This window comes from Bombus bifarius, unplaced genomic scaffold (assembly GCF_011952205.1).
Source record: "Bombus bifarius isolate JDL3187 unplaced genomic scaffold, Bbif_JDL3187 scf7180000008006, whole genome shotgun sequence".
NCBI lineage: Eukaryota > Metazoa > Arthropoda > Insecta > Hymenoptera > Apidae > Bombus > Bombus bifarius.
This window is the reverse complement of record NW_022884384.1, coordinates 44,726-64,966: the sequence shown is the minus strand read 5'-3', so window position 1 is coordinate 64,966 and position 20,241 is coordinate 44,726. Positions and strand designations below refer to the sequence as shown.

Genomic DNA, 20,241 nt, shown 5'->3' with positions numbered 1-20,241 from the left:
ATGATAGATGCATTAAAGACCTCGAGGGATTTATTACCGTTATTATAAACGTTCGTCTTACAATAGCAGATAATTTCATCGTGGCGTAATTTTTAATCAAAGTAGAATTTTCAATCGCAAATAATCGTATCGTAAAGGCACGTTTCCAAACTCTAAAACGACAGAAAATAAATCGCACGTTTTAACCGATTTCTACTTAACTTGGCTGTATGCGAGAGCCCACTAACCCTTTCTACCAAACCAACTCTTTGCCAACTTCGGTCTCTTAAAAAACAGCCTACACTTGCACAATAAACTTGAAACGGCGTGGACAATAGACGAAACGAATTTGCCGTGGCGTCGGGGAGACGCGACGCGACACTCGAAATGGAATTCGAACCCCTGATTCGCACACCCCTTGGAAATCCCTGCTAATGGGCACCGGTAAACGTTTCAGAAGCCTTCCCTTCTCGGACTCGCAGTCTCATCGACACAAATTGCGCCGATGAGTGACAGCCGTCCGACGAGTTCGCGTGCGACTCGCGTCGAAATAGCGTCGCGCCTTTCTACGACGCGCGTCGACCCGCTGGATGCATTATGAAACGCACGAAAGAAACCAACAGGCTTGACACTGACATCCCACAGGCGGAGTTCACGTCTTCCACGCACGATTTACCCGCGACGTTGTTGCGACAACGAGCTCGACCTGTTCGAGGGCACGATTAATCGATGATAATTATGCCTGCCAGTTGGCGCGACTGCTTCCGACTTTTGCGAGCCTCGTAATTGCGTTAGAAACGATCGGGAGGAGACTGAGCTCGAGTTCTTGCCGGCTATCGAATTTATAGATGCGATTGTATGCGTGATTTGGTACAGATAGCGGTTTCCTGCGAAGTAATTTCGAAATAGAAATAATTTTTCGAAAAATGTACTCTAGCGACTGTGAAAGCGATCCTTCGGCGATTTGCAAAAGTGAAATTTCTACGATCGACATCTCGGTTCGACTATTTTGCAAATAATTTACGAACGTTCTACGAATAAATTGCGATATGTCGATACCGTGCTAAAGTTTGTGTCAAATATTTTCTCGTTCGTAAACAGCGAAGGAAACCGATAGACGCGAAACGCGGAGCAAAGGCCGGAGGAAAGAGCGTCGAAGACGTCGTCGGCGTGATACGCGCGCAGTGACGAGAACTCGTGTCCCACTTTAGGACGAGCCGAGTATGAAAAATGAAATACGAACGACTGACCAGAAAAGCCGGTAGTGAAGGCACGAACGCGTGACGCCGACATACGCCTACCAAGGCGAGCGCAAACATTGAAAAAACAGGTTGTGGCGCCCAGAAGAGGAGTGTGACGCACTCGTCGCTCGTTAGTCACCGTCTTCCTGGGGCACGATCGTCCAAAGAACTTCACTAAAAAGTTTTTGAACTCCGGCCAAGTGGTTCATTGCCAAACTTAGCTCGTTGTGAACGGACGTTGTTGAACGAACCAGCCACCGTGGATCGTGCTTCTCCATTTTGCTTGCTTTCACTGGCAAAATCACGAGGCAGAATGTTGTTGAAAATGTGAACTTCGTAGCTGCAGAGATCGACCTACTTGATCGAGAATGGAAAATTTTAGAGAGAGACCTCTCTGTGGGAAACAGTCGCAAGTTCCAAAGAAGAGTAGAAAATCCGGCAGCCTTTCGGACGAAAGAGAAAAGAAATAGGTCGATATTAAAATTGTCTTTCGTAAGAAATATCGTTAGACACCGTCGAAAAGAAACCGTACAATAAAATATCGTTGGAAGTTATAAATGGAACGGTTAAACTTGCGACGACTGTGATGTTATAACGAGACTTTTTATTATGGAACGGGCAACGATGGATCACTGTGACACACGTGAAAAACGACTGACGTCAAAAATATGTAAATCAGCTTCTGCAGAGAAAATATACGTGTATCGTTGCGTCATGGTATATGAAGCCATAAGTGATCACAATCTATGTAGAATAATCTCGTACTATGTCGCGTTTAAGAGGCTGTGACTCGCAACATGTTTTCAAAAGTATGATACACAATGGTTTTTCAGTGTAATCTTCTCTGCAGTGTCGCCTTCGCACGCGGATGAATCTTTCGTTACATTCTACAAAAATACCAAAGCACGACTTAACATCGCATTAATTTCCACAATGGTTTGTTCTGGCGTAGGCTGCGCCTGCTATTTTGCTGCTTAAACCGAGCTTCAATCTTCTAGAAACGCAATATCTCTCGATCAAAAATTGCTTATTCAAGGAATACGAGAAACTCAAGGAATACAAAGAGTTCAAGGAATACAACTCCACGTTTTTATTTCTCTATGTCGCAGAACATAACGCTGAAAAATACATAATTCAAAGAGAGAAACGAGCTTTTATTCGTATATTTTACGAAGAAAAAACATGCAAATCGCCCATAGAGTTTGTACAAAAAATAGAGAAATTACAGAGGCGACTCACGATCTATGAATTCACGACCAAGAAAACGGAAAGTTGTGTACGAAAATTCAAAGAGTCCGTCTGCGATTTTCCTAAACAATATCAAGCTGTTCTTAAAAGAAAAAGAAAAAAGAAAGAATAGAAGGAGGCAAGAGAAATTGAAACGGCGGTGGTTGCTAGCCAGAAACACACGCGAAAGGGTTGAACGCTTTCGTCGGACGGGTTTTCAACGAATTTCCCGGCAACGCCGTTGCAAATAACGCGTTTTACCGGGACGAACGAAAGGCAACACGAGCCGGTGTTGGTGTCTCGTGACTTCGCGGTTCGCGCGTGATAATAAACACCGGAAGCGGCGAGGAAAAATGCCAGCAGCGAAAAAAACTTTCTTCTGTGGAGGATCAAAGTGCAGCTCGTTGCGAACGAACGTGCAATCTCGGGGGGAAAACTCAAAGCGGCAGTCGTCGACGTGTTCGTACGTACGGGAAACTGCATACTGACGTTACCCATTTCCCCGAAAAATATACATACAAAAAGATATATATACAAAATGCAGACTGTTTTGTTCCTCGTTTCGACCGTCATATCCTCAACTGCGTATAAATGGCAGAGTTATTTTAAAAACATGTTTTTCAAGCGAAAGCGTGGGACGAGATTCGCCGGAATTGAAAAAGAAACGAAAATACGTGTCAGATATAATAGAACGTCTCGTAAAAATAGATTCCTGGACGACATTTTCTCGGTCAGATAGTCGTTTTAAAACGATGTGCGCCATTCGAACTGTCGAGAGACGCTGTCGATAAAATGCAATGATATTATCTTTGACCATTGTTGTAAATTGGAACGACGATCGCAAAGCAGCGACAGCAATCACCTTTTCGTTGCACGTGTTGCGTGGAAAGCGACGAGGCGAGGGTTTGTTTTTCGCCGTTCTTGCGCCTCTAAACGACCACTTCAGACATCGATCGAAACGCCGGCACACGTCGTTAGCCACAAAGTGACACCGTGTGACGAGCAACTCGCTACTCGAAACTGCCGCAACCCTGTTTAATCTTTAATTGGTGACGCGTGTTATATTCCGAATGGACGTACGTGTTTGCCGGATTGTCGTGGTTTTCAATAATTTTAACCATTTTTATCACTAAAAAGAGTCAATTTGCTACCCAATTGACAGACTACGCAACATTATTGCGACAGGTTCGTCAATGATATTTATCCACGTCGAATATCGATCATTGTTATCCCACAATTCCAAATTTACAATAAATATATAGCCAAGTAACGACACGTAAGTAAGTTCCAGCGGAAACCTCACCATCTCTCCCCATAAATTTCAACAATCAACGTTCACCCACCACCGGTGAGGTCAGAGCTGACCATCGATATTTTTCGTTCGACGAGGCATAAATCTCGACCAAACCAACCGACGCGACAGTGAAAAGGAACAACGCGGTTCCCGTGTGCGTGTAGCGGAGAGTATGCAAAGTTTGCGCGGAATAGCGGCGAATTAACCGCAGAAATCGATTTACTTCGGGCGGGGTTAAGTAACATTTTATGTAGCCGCGTACGAGGATCGAAGCGGGCTGCGTATACCTCGGCTGTAAATCAAGCCGAAGAAAGCCTACACACCAGCCAGCGGCCACACGAACACTCGACCTATAACTAATGAGCGATTAACAGTGTCGTGATATAAATTCTTATTTTTGCGGAGGACGCGCCTCGCCGCTCTATCCATTGACACATACATCGAACTGTCTTTGAATTCAGATCTGCACAGCTCCTTTGGTAATCGACGCCAGGCCGTTAATACGTGTTTGCTCTCTCGTTTGCATACGTTCAGGCGTACACATATGGCGGTAGTCTGTATCGTCGTGTGAAAGTTACACACGATGCGGTTTTACATACATCGAAATGGCAATTTTGCTACGTAGGCAGAGAAAGGTTTGTGGATGGAAAGATCGAGTTTGAAATAAGAACGTTTTGTTTGGCAAATGATTTGATCCTCTACTTGCACGATGATCCGACTAATTCTTCGTTTCGCGAATCGTTCGGTTCCATTGCGTTTTCGATTTCGTCAAGATTTCGCGAATACCGAACGGACAAAAGAGAAAGCAGCGAGAGGCAGTTTACGGACATTAAATTCCCTTTTGCCTGACTAAAATCCAAGCCGTCTCGTTACTGAATATTCTATTCGCTACACACCCCAACGGCAGAAACAATTTTGCACGCGCCAATTCCTTTTCGTCGGGCCGAAAACTCGGCTGGAGCTGTGGCGCGAACGTTTCAATGGGTCAGATTCACGAAAAACTGTTCGACCGAGCCGGAATTTATTGGATTTCACTGCGCCGTTCCGCAATTACTTCGAATACCACGGACGATCCACGTCTATGGAATTCGCTTGCGACGCGAATGATAAATGGATCTGACGCAATTCACGAAGACGATTCGCGGTCATTGGGATTCCGGCCTCGTTGCCTTCTCCACTGCCAGCAAGCGGTTGCTTTTGTCTCTGAAATTTTCCGCGTTACGTAAACAAAACTGTTAAGAGGACAATCGTCTGCGAATTTCAATTGGTCGTCGATATTCAGCATAATTGTTGTCTGTTATACGCCTGTTATACGTTTTCATTTATCGAGCTCTTTAACTCGGATATCGATCATCCGCGCTTTCGTATACGACAGTTACTGGATATCTGACAATATTAGCAAGTCGATAACTTTCGAGTTGCGAATAAAGCTTTGTCGCGTAAACGATTTTACGATTTTACGAGTTACGAGATAAAAACATCGATATATTACGGTAACACTCGGTTTATATGAAATTTGTCGCAAGACAAATCGAATCGAATTAAACGCCGCTAGAAAGATATAAATTCGTGGTCACATTTCTCTTTTGTGTTTCTGTTGAATCCGTTGAATGAATCATGCGATTGAGCAATGTAAATAGTCTACGTATGTCTACATACGGCATAATAAGCGCTCGAAGTGACGGTAACATTAAATCATCGAGAAGTCAACGAGGCCTTGCAACGAACAGTTTTATGTAATATCGCTTAGAAAGAAAACCAGAGATGACTCGTTTTCTTACGCATATCTGCGAGTATGTCATCGGTAAATATACGTGCATCGACGCTTTTAAAGCGAAACTGTCCTCGCAGTGTTTTTTATGTTTTGTACCGATAGAAGCGTTGATTAGCGAATAAACGATGAAACTGCAGTCTCTTTCAACGCGTTTGGACGACAGCCACGATATCGGTTACAGATGCGTTGCGTTTTATCAATTGCGATTGAAAATTGCGATTGAAAATTGCTGGTCAGAATTTTCTATAAATCGTTTGATTAAGAAAATAGCTATTACCAGTAAATCCATGTTAATTAGTCAAATTCCATTTTAACATTTTGTAGCCATATCTACGATCATTTCGTACGAATATTTTCCGCGTTATTACGTTACGAAGAATATCGACGACAAAGTGTAATAACAGCTCGATCAGAGCGAGACAATTTATAAACCGACGGAAAATTCAATTTAGCGCGTCAATGATCGTTCATAGTGATCGACATCAACCGACAATGTTCACCAGGCATGAAAGCCTTCGTGCGGCCGACTTTTCCCTTTCGATCTGTTCACTGAATATTTTATTGCGCAACGTTTAAACATAACGATGATAACAATGCATAATAAAAAGTACAATCCAAGCGTAAAACGTTAGTCGGATGAAATAAAAAAGAAAAAAAAAAAAAGATCGAAACGGTCGTTATTGCTAAAACGAATCTATTCAATCGATAAAATTCGTATCAAAGTGGACGAAAAAAAGTCCTCGTGACTTTATGCTATCAAATATTCTGTGCAACGTTGCGTCGTTGAATATTCGATGGTATCCGTGATAACATCGTCGTATTTCAAGCGAGTCTACATGAGAGCCATAAATAACCGAAGTACGACCATCCTGAAGCAAATTGCAAGTTGTAGCAAAATTTAATTTACAGGTTATATATCACCAACGAGCTACAGATACAAGCTTGTTAGCTTTCTTTTCTTTATCAAAAAGAACAAAATGGAAAAATTACACGACGATTACACGATAAATTGCCAAGGAACATCTAATTCGATTAATAATTTAAACATAACGAATACGCGTGCAACGTACGGCTATGTACCATCGTTTAAACTTTTAATAAATTCCGTCCGTGATCGTTGATTAAAGGACGAGCTTCATCGTTGGTGGAAATGCGGAGGATAAAAAGTCCTTTTATATTTCATTTAATTTTTATATCGGTATTTCGATGGTTCGAGCGAATTCGCACGATATCCATAACGTTGAACGACTCGAACGCTACAATTGCACGACGTTTGCCACGGAAGCCAGCGGAATCGGCGGAATATCAAATTTACTCGGCACGTTTCAATTAATGGAAACGCGTAATCGGCACAATTAGGCACGGGTTCTGCACACGCGAAGTAACACCACGTCTCAGCGTCTCGAGAAAAATGAACTTGTTACTAATTCCACGGACGGCGCTCTCTCGACGAAGGCAACTCTATTTCGCGCACGTACGCGGTCAGAAACCGGCCGTTTAGATTCTGCACGATCGCCGACTGCAGCTGGATCCTGTCGGTCCCATTAATTCGACTCGCGTCACACAGTTCGACCAACGCCACGCACGCGTGTACGCCAATTACCATCTCGATACCATCATGGGAAAACAATGAAGCGGTCCCTTTCGTTCCAGTCTACCATCATCGTGGTACGTTGCAACAGTATGGCTTGGTTCAGTAGTTGAATCAGAAACTGGTTCAGGGTTGTCGATCGATGAGTTAACTGCCTCTGCTAGTGTATGAATTTTTTACACGCTTCGAGTATTTGTCATCGATCCTGTCGAGAATGTGGTAGGTAAGGCTCGTGTAAAATGGTATCATTCTCGTTTTAAGACGCTATTAAGAAGTTATTTTTACGCTAGAAATATCGACGACTAAGTGACTATGTTTGTAGCAAAGGTAGACGGAGAAATACGGAATACGCAATTTCTAAACAAATCTAAACGAATTATCGATATATCGAAAAAAGAAAGAAACAAGCGAAATCTACTGATCAAATTTCTCAATGAACTTAACACGCGTGTGTATACGAAGAAAATTTATTTTCTAATTATGACAGATATTGATATGATATTCCATTCGAAGGTATAGGAAAGTGACAAATGCGAATGGTGGATTATCAATCGATTATCAATCAATTTCTAAACGCAACTTCGCGCACCTTCTCGTCAAACGAATGCTGTTGCGTTCCACGGGAGTAGAAGTGCATCGCAGGACGATGATAATCACCATCGACGACTAGTGGAGTGAGAGGAACGAGTTTATTTCAAGTTATCGTAGGTGTCCTTGCAAGGGTTTATCGCGACCCGATGTCATAGAACGGATGCACGGGATCATCGGTAATTTTATCGACACGACGGAATAATTAACGCGTGTACCAACAAAACATGCAAACTTTACGACACTGAATAGGTAATGCTTGTCGAATCGTCTCTTTTTTACCAGTGGCTGTTTTCTTTTTTTTTTTTTTCTTTTTATCTTTTAGTTTGTGGTCACAGAATATATAGAGACAGTTGCCTCGAGTCTTGAATAATAAAACCAAAGCAGAATAATTCAGGTAGCTTACTTTTTGTACGTTAAAATTGACGATACGTGCGCTTAGAATCCTGCGTACTCTTTTTATTATCGATTTGAACGGAATTTAAAAAATGTACTTGCTGTTGCGTTAGCTTTATATCAAATTTATTGTCCGATGATAATCGTTTCACCTAATGTGGATTCTAATCTTGTAATAAAATAGTTTGGCTTCGATAGATCTATGTCATTGAATTATATGCTCGCGTTCAGATGGAATACGAAGCTTGCTTCGATTCCGCAATGACGGCATACCTGTTCTAGAATTAATTAAACGACGAGTACTATATTAGAGTCGCTGCCCTTGTTCCGGAATTAACCCAGTTATGCGCAAGGAATTTTCACAAAAAGTCGTTTCGATGGATGGCATTGAGTCGGTTGTACCGCTCGCCATGAAAACAGGAAGCGATCGGAGAGCAGAGAAAGGAAAGAATGCGCTCACGGTACAGCCGGTTTGCGCGTCCTTGCAAGGTTTTGTCGTGGAACCATTCGATGAAGTGTGCGAAACATAGATGCACGGAACATAGACCGAGATATCGATTGCTCGATTAATAATGTAACGACCTAGCAGGGGTGGTTTGCTTCTCGCGCCGACTATGTACGTAGCACACGTTTCATTACGTAACGCGCACTCGTCTTTCGAACTAACTGCAATAAATAGAATTCTTTGAAACTGTCGAAGGATATCGATATCCAAGAAAATTCTGAAGATCGAACGTTAAAGAATAATTATTCAGATTAGCGTGTACATATATGAGAGATTCGATAAATCAGAAAATTGCTGTATTTGAGAGTCGTTTCGAGAGTCAAACGTGTTATCGTACAAAAATTACCTATAACAATTTGCACTACAACGTTTTTAGAAATATTTTTAGATATTTTTCAAATATTGCGAACAACATTGTGAATGATTTACTAGAATTCGTCAACGTGTAAAACCATTGGAAACGCGAGTCTCGTGAATGTATTTATTTTTGAAGAATATCGCGGAAAACGTGTAAAGCAGTAAAAATGAAACATATACCGACGAACAGGATAGAGATGATGTTTTTTGATAGCTTATCAAAGTTATACGTAACGTTGTCCATCGAACGAAGTAGTGACGCTTCAAAGAAGAAAAATATCATACGCGGGGGATTAATTTAATGCGAGGGGTAGAAGCGTTTTGTGGTCGATGCGCCTTTCAGGTACATGTTATGAACAGCTTTCTGGTTGAAACATGCCTCCTAGGCATAACAGTGTTGAAATACAGTTTAATGGTTCCCTCTGTTGTTCTATGTAACGCTATAGTCTATGGTTTCGCTAATGGAAATGAAATACATCTTTCGATTACAATAATTCTCCAACAACTAAATTTCGCATAATCTATCGTTTATTCATTATGGTAATAACGAGGATGATGAGAAACATAAAATAACAATAACGACTAAACTTTACCGATCGATCAAGATAATTTATTTCGTGTTTAAAAAAAAATGGATCTATAGATTCGAACGATGGTTGCAAGATTTCATACGATCACTTTTTAGCCAGCTGAACAAAGATATCTTTACGACGAAATAAAACAGCGTGTAGCTCGTTTATTCGAAGACAAAACTACGCATCGTTTCATTTTACGTAGCATAAAAACACAGACGCGTTATCGAGTTTTCTGTCCCATCCTCCCCGCGTATTTCGAATATATTTCAACGTAATGAATGGTATTTGCACCAAAATGAGATTTTCCACAGCTATTTTTGCCACGGTTCATGCCGAAATAAAACGCTTCAAGTGGTTCTTCAAATGTTCAAACACGCGTTTTATTATAAAAGCGATCCGCAGGAAAATTCTACCTGGTCGTTCCCTTTTTTAATAAAACATACGTCCTCGCGACGTAAAATTGCAAATAAAACACGCGAAACTTTTGCTCTCGTTCAACGCGACAATATCGAGTAAAGTTTCATTTTAATTTAGTTCAGCGTTTTTTCTTCAAAACGTATACTACACAACGACGCATAATATTTGTTCTTCCGTTCCCAGTCTCAAAACATTAATCCCATGGTTTTCGATGAATACGTCGTTTACAACATATACAATGTATTTAATGTTTCTTTTATTCCATGAGAGACAAAAGACAGATTTTATTTGAAAGTCGAGTATGAACCACGCTCGATTCTAAATCGTTTCAGCAATATTATCTTCGCCATTACTCCGAATATCAATATATTATACATATCGATTCCTTAATATTGCCAGTCGATCAAACTTTTACCATTCAAAGAAACAGAGTTGAAATTAGATGCTTTAAAATGCACTCGATAGATCGACGCATCTCCATCGTGGAAAATTAACTTTCCAAACAACACCGATGTTATAACGAACAATTACACCGGCAACTGTAATTTGTACATTAACGAACCCCAGTAGCGCGGGATCGTTTGTTAGACATGTGTTTTATCGCTGTTCGCGAAACCTGATCGTGCGTGAAGCCGCCAATTTGCAGGTATTCAGTGGCACGTGTCCCGTTTCAGCGAAGAGTTGCTCGCGAGAAATCGATCTGTCGAGGGAAAAACGCTCGAGACACCACGATCGTGGTCGAGTCGAGATTATCAGGTAAAATTCCACGAGATTCCGTCATTTTCGACGCTTTCATCGAGAAAATGGCCATCGTAACGCTTCGCGGTATCGAACCTCTGCCAGCGAAGAAAGAAAAAGAAACTTTTAACCGCCACTTTAATAAACTGCAAAAGCGATTGCACAGAATAGAAAAGGAGAACGGTTCGCGCGGATGAATCGAGGATACGGTTGATCTAATAAATACCATAGAAAATCAAAAACCAATGATTTCTCCCGTGACCGAGTCTCCGAGCAGAGAGTAGCAAACAGATCGGTTTCGATCTTCCGGCCGCGTTTCTAACGTGTAGTGCAGACCGCAAACTCGAAATCCATCGATGCCGGATCAACGAGACCGACAGCGTGGATTGCTATTAACGTCGAGCTCGCTTTGACGAGTACTTGCCTGTGATGGACACAAGATCGAGAGATACTTAAGCGGAGCTGCAATCCGAAGATTAGACCGGACAACGTCCTCAAGTTTGCCGTGGTAAACCGGGTGCAGTTGGTGGTGTTCCAAGAAGATAAGTATCTTGCGTTAAAGATTAGCCGAAAATGTGCAAACTGTACATTTAAAATCGCATTGGAAACTGAAGATAGAATCTCGGAGATGTAAGAAGTTGGAAAATCTGGAAGAGATCGAAAGTAGAAAAAAGGATACTGTATAATTCCTTGGATGTCTGATGCAGAATCGAACCTCGTCGAAGCGTTCCTCCTCGACAACGATGTTTACAACAACTCCACTTCCTTAAATCGCCATATTTGCGATACGTTCCGCAATCCTAGCGAGGTAATCCGACTCTGATGCCAACGAATTGACGCGAAATCGATCGAAGAATGCATACGTCGGCGCGTGTACGTGCACCGACGCCTGCGTTCGCCCGACAAATACAGTCAGCTGGTATCGATTCCTATCGATCTTAGCATTCGCGTATGTACACCACGCGTGCATTTACGAACCATGTAGATTGAATTGCACGCACGCTGTGCTGGCATCGATATTCTCGGATACCGAATTCTTTTAAACGCGGTAATATTTTTTAACACTTTATCTTACTAAAAGATTTTGAAATTTTGGCAGAAACACTTTGCATCTATTGGAAAAAAGATGGAGAATCCACACAGTCTAATTTTCACATACGATATTCAAGTTGTTTTCGTGAATTTACAAAAATGTCCTTTTATTAAATACTTGATCTTTTATTTTGATTATGAGATATATTTTTTGGAAAATCTAGTTTACCACACAATTACGGCATTCTTCTCATACCGGAAGTCAAGATCTGTGAATCTTCGACCAAACCCACTTTACGAAGAATACCGTTTTATCGAGCGATCGTTGCTGCATTAAATCAATCTGGGTTACAACGATAACCTGGCTATTCAGAGCTTCGCCACAGCTGGACAACGTTATCGAGGAGCATCGAACGAGATACCGTGCAAACAAGCTGTCTGAATCGCGTCCAATAGGAGGATTTCGAGGCTGTTTGTCCTCGGTTTAACGGTACCCTACCTTGGAAAGGGAATGGGTGAATTACGAGAGGCGTCCCTTCGCGAGAACGTTCAAGGCGAGGGATGAAAGTGATACAAGAGCTTAGACTTCTTCGAGGATTACAGACTCGTGAAATATGGACGGAGGAACGGCGGAAGATGAAAAGTTTAATAATTATGGCATAATGCGATATAGATCGTAACATAGAGTTATCATCCGGTGAACGAGGGAATGAAATTATTGTACTTTGTAAGAGCGTTGTATAAATACTATAAATATACAATACATTTACTACAACGCTTCGACGATTGTAAAATTACAAAGAATAGAAAATTTGCACGAATAAATTCGAATATTTCAATGAAGCTATTTTTGTGTTTTCTTTCGGAAACAAACGATCTATCGCAAATATAATTTCATTAAATCTTGATTGTGTAAATTAAAAGGTATTTATTCCGAATGTGCTGTGATTTAATTTAAATCACGAAGTTTAAGAACGACAGATTAGATTTACAGCTCGATTACGATCAGGTTATCGCCGCTTTTAACTCTCCGATGGTGTTGCTGCATTATCCCTTAACCCTCTTAACCCTGTGCACAGTTATCGAGCCACCCCGGGCATCCCTCTTTCACGGTATTCAATTTCGTTTTAAGGATGAGTATCAAGTAAAAATTTCTGCAAGCTCCTCTTAGAGGACGGATATATTTCACCGCATCAAAGAATCTTCAATTAATTCCTATACCGACTGAATTTATCGTCATAAGAGAATAAAATTCAGTAAAATGAAATACTCGTTTAAGATCGTTTTAATTTCGTCTTATTCTAATTTTAATTCGCCAATGCCATTTATATTGAATTCTCAATTATTAAAAAATACAACTAGCAAGATGTCAGTATAAAATAACGAGTATTTGACAATTTTATGACGAAGAAGATAAGCTAGAAAAATACAAGAACAACACGGGAAATAGGAAAACAGAGAAAGCAGAATCCAGAGCAGAAATCTGGAGAAAAATCCTTAGGAGAAGTGGAGAAAGAACTGCAGGGTTCTGAACTAATCTCGATACGTACTCGAGGGGATGCAACAACACCGACGAGCTGTTTCCTCGTCTCACGTAGTTTCTTCGTCTCGTGCAACGCCCTGAATCGATCGATCCTCACCTTAGTACGGTGCAATTTACTTTACCTCCCCTGGTGGAAGACCAACAAGGCGAGTTGCGGAGGAAAGACAGAAACATAGCGAAGAAAGAGACGAAAAATGTATCGAACTCGATTCCATGATCTTTCTCTGTCGGAGGGTGTTCGATGAGTCACGAGTGTGACAACTTTCTCGGGGAGAGAAGACTAACCCGCGGTCCACGACTTATCGTAAAGGTTCCGGGTGAAAGTTCTGCCCCGTGTAACACGACGAGAACGAGAACCGATGTTCTTGGTAGGTGGTTATAACGGTACGCTGTTCGGTAAGCTTCGATTTTACGAGACTCCGCCTCGAATTAATTTATTTTTCGTAATCTCTTCCGACGCGCGGCGAGCATCACCACGCGGGCGCCGTAAGAGAATTTCCAGCGAAACAAAAGTTCAAAGTAAAGTCAGGAAGAACGGGAAAGGATTATGTGATTTTTCTGAAGTTCGAGCGAACACGTAAGAATCTTTCAATTTATAGTTTACGCGTGGGTAAAAGATTACGCGATATTTTGAACGGGAGAATTAAAACATGAATTTATATTATTCCAGAATGGATACTATCGTACAATAGCGAAGAAGGATTATGACTATCCCATAGGATTCGAACACAAAAACAGAATCCATTTAATAAACTCTGGCGCAGTTATTCAATTCAAACGGCTCTACAAACAGATCATTGTCATTTCGTATTCCGAATAAAATATTCCGTTATTTCAATTTCATACGTTACAACCATTCCTATTCATCCTCTACCCGATATCACACAATTTCTCCATATCGACACGCGCGGTAGATCCCACTACCTCGCCATAAATACGAACGCGTTAATAAAAACGATTCCGGTCTTTGATATCTCTACAGCTTAAAATACCATCTCTCTGTATCGTGATTTCGGATCTGCCCACGTGGCGAATGTCAATGTCTCGACAAGTAGCAACGATGACTTGATTCGTAGCTCGTCGGACGAGTCTCGCTAAAAGTAAACGATGAAAAGCAACCGGGGCCATTTCATAGAGCCATTTCTGACCGAGATGCGACGATGCGGCGCGCAAGAACGGTACTCGGACGAGTTGGCCGCTCAATAAACCGCGTACACTGTCGTTGCCCGTGGCAATACTAAATAATAATACGCCTGCGACTTGGCACCACCTTCGAGCAGCTACCGTACGACCGATCGAATGATTACCAACGAATTTACTCGAGACGACGTTGCCCTTTTACACGCGCCAATATTTGAATACTCGAGGAGAGCGCTATAATCGAATTTCCAAAGATTGAAAATCCCACTCAAAGGGAGCAGGTCTTGTAACGAGATTATAAACGATCCGGCTAATTTTGTCCATATTATTTTTGTCTATATTATTTGTTGTATAAGCAGGTACTTCGATTTTTATTTTAATAGACTATTTTAATGGAATATTCTACCGATTGCTAATCCTTCGATTTTTATAATGGATTCTTCAATAAAATAAGTATGGATCGGAGTAAATTGATTTGGAGAGCTATAATTGTTTTAATTGATGGTATAATTAATTAATTTAATGGTTTCAAAAAACCGAAGCACCAACTCGTGCACATGCAATTCGTAGCACGTGAGCTGGCATTGTTACGTGAAATTCTTTACCATCGACTAGCTAAAATATTTATGCACACGAGCCACGGTGTCGAGTTTTTACCAACGACCAACATACGGTATCGACTTTCTTCCACTCATCCGTTAGTGTCAATTCAGAATCTTCTAGCATCCATAATATCCGCGTTAGCGTCGTACGATTGTCGCACGATACACGAGCATCTGTCAACACGTCGCGAAAGCCAAGTCGCTACAAACACGACCGACCATCGATCTAAGAAGCGGCGTAGCCCTTTTGCACGGTCATTTCGCAACGATTGAATGGGCCCTTTGAGAAGAAGACAGATCGACGGACGGCAAAGGGAGAATTCATGAGAAAAGATCGCCGTCTCGCAAGAAGAGAGACGTAATAGAAAAATTGTTATTTTTTAGATATTTTCAGTGAGATTAAGCTACAACGTTCTGCGGCTCTTCTCGTTACTTGTTTTCAACAGAAATAGTCCCGTCGATCCGTCAATTACGAACCGGATGCGCCTGTGTCCTGTTTCGTCTTCGTTTTTTACGAGAACCGAGTATCCAACTTCGGTGTCGCTCCATGCGGATCCTCCCTTACGCACGCCGGTCGCTGACTTTTACGTAGAAAAAAGAGCGAAGAGCAGCCGGGTTATGAATGGAAATATGTTAACGGTTCCAAACTTGGCATCGCCGCTCCGTCTGCTCTTTCAAGCAAGAGAGAACCTCTATCTCGTTCGCTCTTTATCTCGTTCACAGTAGCCGCTTTTACCGAGTTAGTCATTACAAAGGGAAACGAGTAATTTGAATAAATCAAACACGTTTAATCGTGTCGAGTTTATCCGATGATACGTATTACCTTTTGCGAACGAATTTGCGTGAAACATATTATTCAATTATCACACCTTAATTGCTATACCGGCGTACAATCCAAAATGCAAATCGATTACGACAAAGGGACAGCGTCGATTTTTCTTTTCCAAGTAAACATTTCCGAATCTCGAATAAATCTATACTCTTCAAGCTCGCCATTTGAAATAATTACCAAACTACTTAATTACACAGCGATTAAACTTACCAAAGAATCATTCGATTAAACGATTATTTAAACTTCGCGAATTCTTTAAACAAATAGCTCGACGCTACGTTTTCCAATCTCTACGATCCTTCCCTTTCTCGCTTCCACAAGTCCCGTTATCTTTCATCCTTGTTTCAGCCGCGTGTACCTTATCGTTCTCTTTATTCTCGTATATTTTGCATTCCCGTGTTCCCCTCCCGTTCGTTTCCCGTTCCTTTCCATGTTTCTCCCCCGTCGATCTCGGTTATCGTGTATCGCCGCCTATTCGTTCGCCTGCTTTCTCTCTCGAGATCATCCTCCGTAGAGCGAGAACGTGGCGCGCATCTCGAAAGTGCGTAATATGGCGTTTCGAGGCGCCACAAAAGGAAGAACAGGCAGCTGGTGGCTGCGGTGAAACGAGACGAGCGCGACGACTCGCAGCAGGAGAAAACGAACCAACGAACGAACGAAAGGAAACGGATAGGGGAGCTTTCAGCTTACGCGTTCCAGCTACCTCGGTTTCAACCGCGTTCATACGCCGCTCCAATCGTCGCTGCTCTCTCGGCGAATCGAATTGATCGGCGAAATTGTTTTCCACGGAAACGAGTTTCCTGGATCGTCAGCTATTCTCAAAGACTAATTGCGACAATTAGTATCTGCTCGAGGATATACACAGGCTCGAAAACGTATTGGTACAAGTGTAGACGATCTTTATGAGTGTACTATGCGTGTCGTATAAAGATTCGAAATTGTATCGGCACTTAAAATTAGCATTTTATAATTTACATTGTAATTTACGCGATGCTATATAGAATAGTAAAACACCGTACGTAGAACGTCTTTATACGAACAAAATTTAGTGCGTAGTGAAATGAATTCACTTGGCTGATCATGTATAGCCGAATTCACTTGTTTGAGTCGAGTAAATTCCTATTACAATATAAATTCCAATAATACGAACCAATTGTTCTCTAAGACAGGTTCGTATAAACAGAAAAAATGCTATAAAAATATTATATACGAACAATGTAATATTACGTATATTTATTCGCTAATATTAAAATCAATAATCATATACGCTATATATCTATCAGTTACCTTCGTTCTTGAAATAATATTATTTTCCGTGTGTACTAACGAGTCGTAGTTAACGAACAAAAGACAAAAGGAAGATAAGGAAGAGAAGCACGGAGATCGTTCTCTTCAAAAGCTGTTTGAAACAGCGTGGAAAAATCGTCGGTAAACTCGATGAAAATTTTCATTCATCGCGCCTCATTATTTTGACGCATCGTTGAACTCTTTCAAGTTCTCGTTTCGGTCACGTGCTCGTGAAATTCGTTCACTGCTCGACAAGATCAACCAGTCAATGGTCCACGTGTTTTTCGGCTGCAAGAACCATCGGCAGTTTCGTGTACAATCTCATTCAGCTTTGCTTTATTGATAAGCTGGCGGATCTAGTACGAATTCTTCGATGAATGCCTTGACTGTTCCATATAACGCGTACCAACTCGAGATGACGTCAAATATCGTTGGGTACGTCGTTGTGTCGCATTCTTGTCGCGAGTGCACTTGAAAAGCTCTACGCAATCCTCGTATCCTGCTTTAACTATCGATCTCGCCATTAAACACGCAATTCTTGTCATTTCGTAAGAACGATTTGACAAAGTTACGTAATTGTATGGTCAATATGCGTACGATACGATAAAGCGTATTATACGAATGTATTTATCAGGGTTAATTAAGAAACGTCACGGAAGCATGACCGACTCACGGTCGCTGTAAGAGCTCAGGGAAGATCGGAAGTACTTCGCGGAGAAGACGCGTGGGAGTCGGCTGATTTTCACGTGAGTCATACGACATTGATCTGTGTGTCTGGCTGAAACGATTCTCGGGAGATTCGAAGATAGCGACAACCGCGAAACGCGATCAATCGAGAACGCGTTCCGAGTAATTCGCGGCGTTCTTGGCGCGCGATATTTTCTTCACGGTCGTGCAATAACACAATGGATTCGCAGGCGAATCAATCAACGTAGCTTGCCACGAAGGGGAGATGGTCGGTGCCTACCATGTTGCTGCATGAACTTAATTAAACTTAATAAAGATTACGGTAGCTCAGAATTGTTAATAAATGTCAGTTGTTAAGAGTAATGAGACTTACGACGGCGTATCTTTTTGGTTCAAATGAGTTGATATTTCGACCATTTTTCTTCGGGATAACGGTGTTTGACGTAAAATCAACGTATAAAAAAAGAAAAATACCAAGGAAATTCTTCTGCATGGACCGCGGACTAGAGGATTAAGGAGGGAAAAGGACATTATTACGGAAATTAAAACGAAAACGTATTGTATTCGAGAATTTATTCTAGTGATAAATCTTTTTTATTGACGAGATATTGTTCCGAAATAATTGCAAATTGTACTGACAGATGGTATAACGAAACTTCGTTTATTTCAGCATATCGCTCGAAAGCTGTTAACGTTCGATAATGAAAAACGAGCGTCACTGGCGCGTATCGGCCTGATGTTTTAAAGTAATACTTACAGATAATGGTCGTTCACAAACATTTCCAGTTAACTGCTTCGTGGAAAAAATTTTGAAGTATGAAAGCATATTCGAGCACCACTCCGTACAAACGAAATTCATATTGTGGATTCACCACTTTACGAACGTAAAATATACAACACCTTTCGTAATCTTTTTATCCCGACGATCGGCTCGCGACATTACTTTATTCGAATACTAAATGTAGTCGATTAAAATAGAACACAGTTACGAATAGCAACGCGTTCGCGAATTTAAACTAACGTACGCAACCCGAGCAGCTTGTGAATGAACGATTACGATGGTACGTGGTCTAACCTTGCATACAATCGAGGTAGCTCATCGGTATCTTCTAGCTGAATGACTGAATTCTTTGTCCATGTGTTCGTTCTGGTTAATGAAGAATTTCTTAGAGAAGTTGCGATGGAATAGCGCGAACGGATAAAACTCCACGCCTTTATAATCTCGCCGACGATAAATTGCACCGTGAAACGAGCGAGTATCGATTGTCTTATACTCACCCACCCACCCGCAAACACACACACACAGATAAACACGCACACACACACACACACGCACAGGACATTATCGGCAAGAAACTAAAAGTTGCGACAGAAAATATTTTACGACGAGGAACAATCTCGATTTCATGAGAAAAGAAACTTAACGCGATAAAGATAATTTGCTTCGTATTTCGCTCAATCTTTCCGGCCAGAGTTCTGCGTTTCCGTTTCCCCGAACGGACTTGCGTAGAAGGAGGAACGAGAATTCGTCAATGAAGCGAGGACAGCACGCCAGACGAAAAACGAAAGAGCCGAGCAAGCGAGAAGGCCGGAACACGGGAATAGATGCGTCATACGTGGACTATCGTACTCGAGTACCGACAGTTTCCACTTCTAAATATAGGATTTCGATCGACTTACCACCGACTTGACGCCATGCGTCCGTTCGATATCCGGCCGTTCTTTCCATAGCTCTAACATCCATTACGATCATTGTTATACGATTTATATCCAATTTCAGAAAATGATTCAACTACTCGTACAGCGCATATCGTTCCGATTAATCCTATCGTTTGTATCGTGTGATTAGAGATTCGTACCGGTGTTTCTTAAGATATGGAAACACGCATCGAACATGGTAACGCCGCAAGGTGCATCGACCCTGAAATCAATATTTCTATTAGGCACTGTATCAACGTCTGCTTGCGGACGCGCGTTCGAAGTCCTTGTTTCTGCCGCCTCTCCGCTCGCCGATACACACCCCGATCGGCGGTGTTTCACACCTTAGTTTTCGCTTTGGACCGCGTTGCGTTCGCACGAATGCTCGTTGCGTGACGAGAGTTACCGTCGGGCTCTGAACGCGGCCACAAAGTCATGGTTGCGAGAGAAAATTCTTCGTCAGGCTAGACCGTTGACCCCTTCCCCGAGCACGCACGCAAACGGAACGATATTACGTATATCGAACGTTTAACGAACCGATCTAGATAGTCATACCTTTGGCTTGTACAGAACTTTGTTAATTACAAAACTTTCGATCTAACAGGTTATTTCGCTCCTAACTGCTAATCATTATTTTCCAAATCGTTCACTTTGAATTCTTGGCCATTTTATTACGCCTTATATCGAAGTATTAAACGAAACAGCCTAACTTTTCCGTCAGACGGCAAAGCGTTAGTC

General features: G+C 41.7%; 1 protein-coding gene across 1 annotated transcript in view; it reads right to left on the bottom strand.

Annotated features, from left to right (window-relative positions):
- The window catches only part of LOC117206308 (amyloid beta A4 precursor protein-binding family B member 1-interacting protein-like), a 146,104-nt gene that overhangs the window by 94,636 nt on the left and 31,227 nt on the right, over positions 1-20,241 (bottom strand). The gene's annotated exons all lie outside the window — the stretch shown is intronic.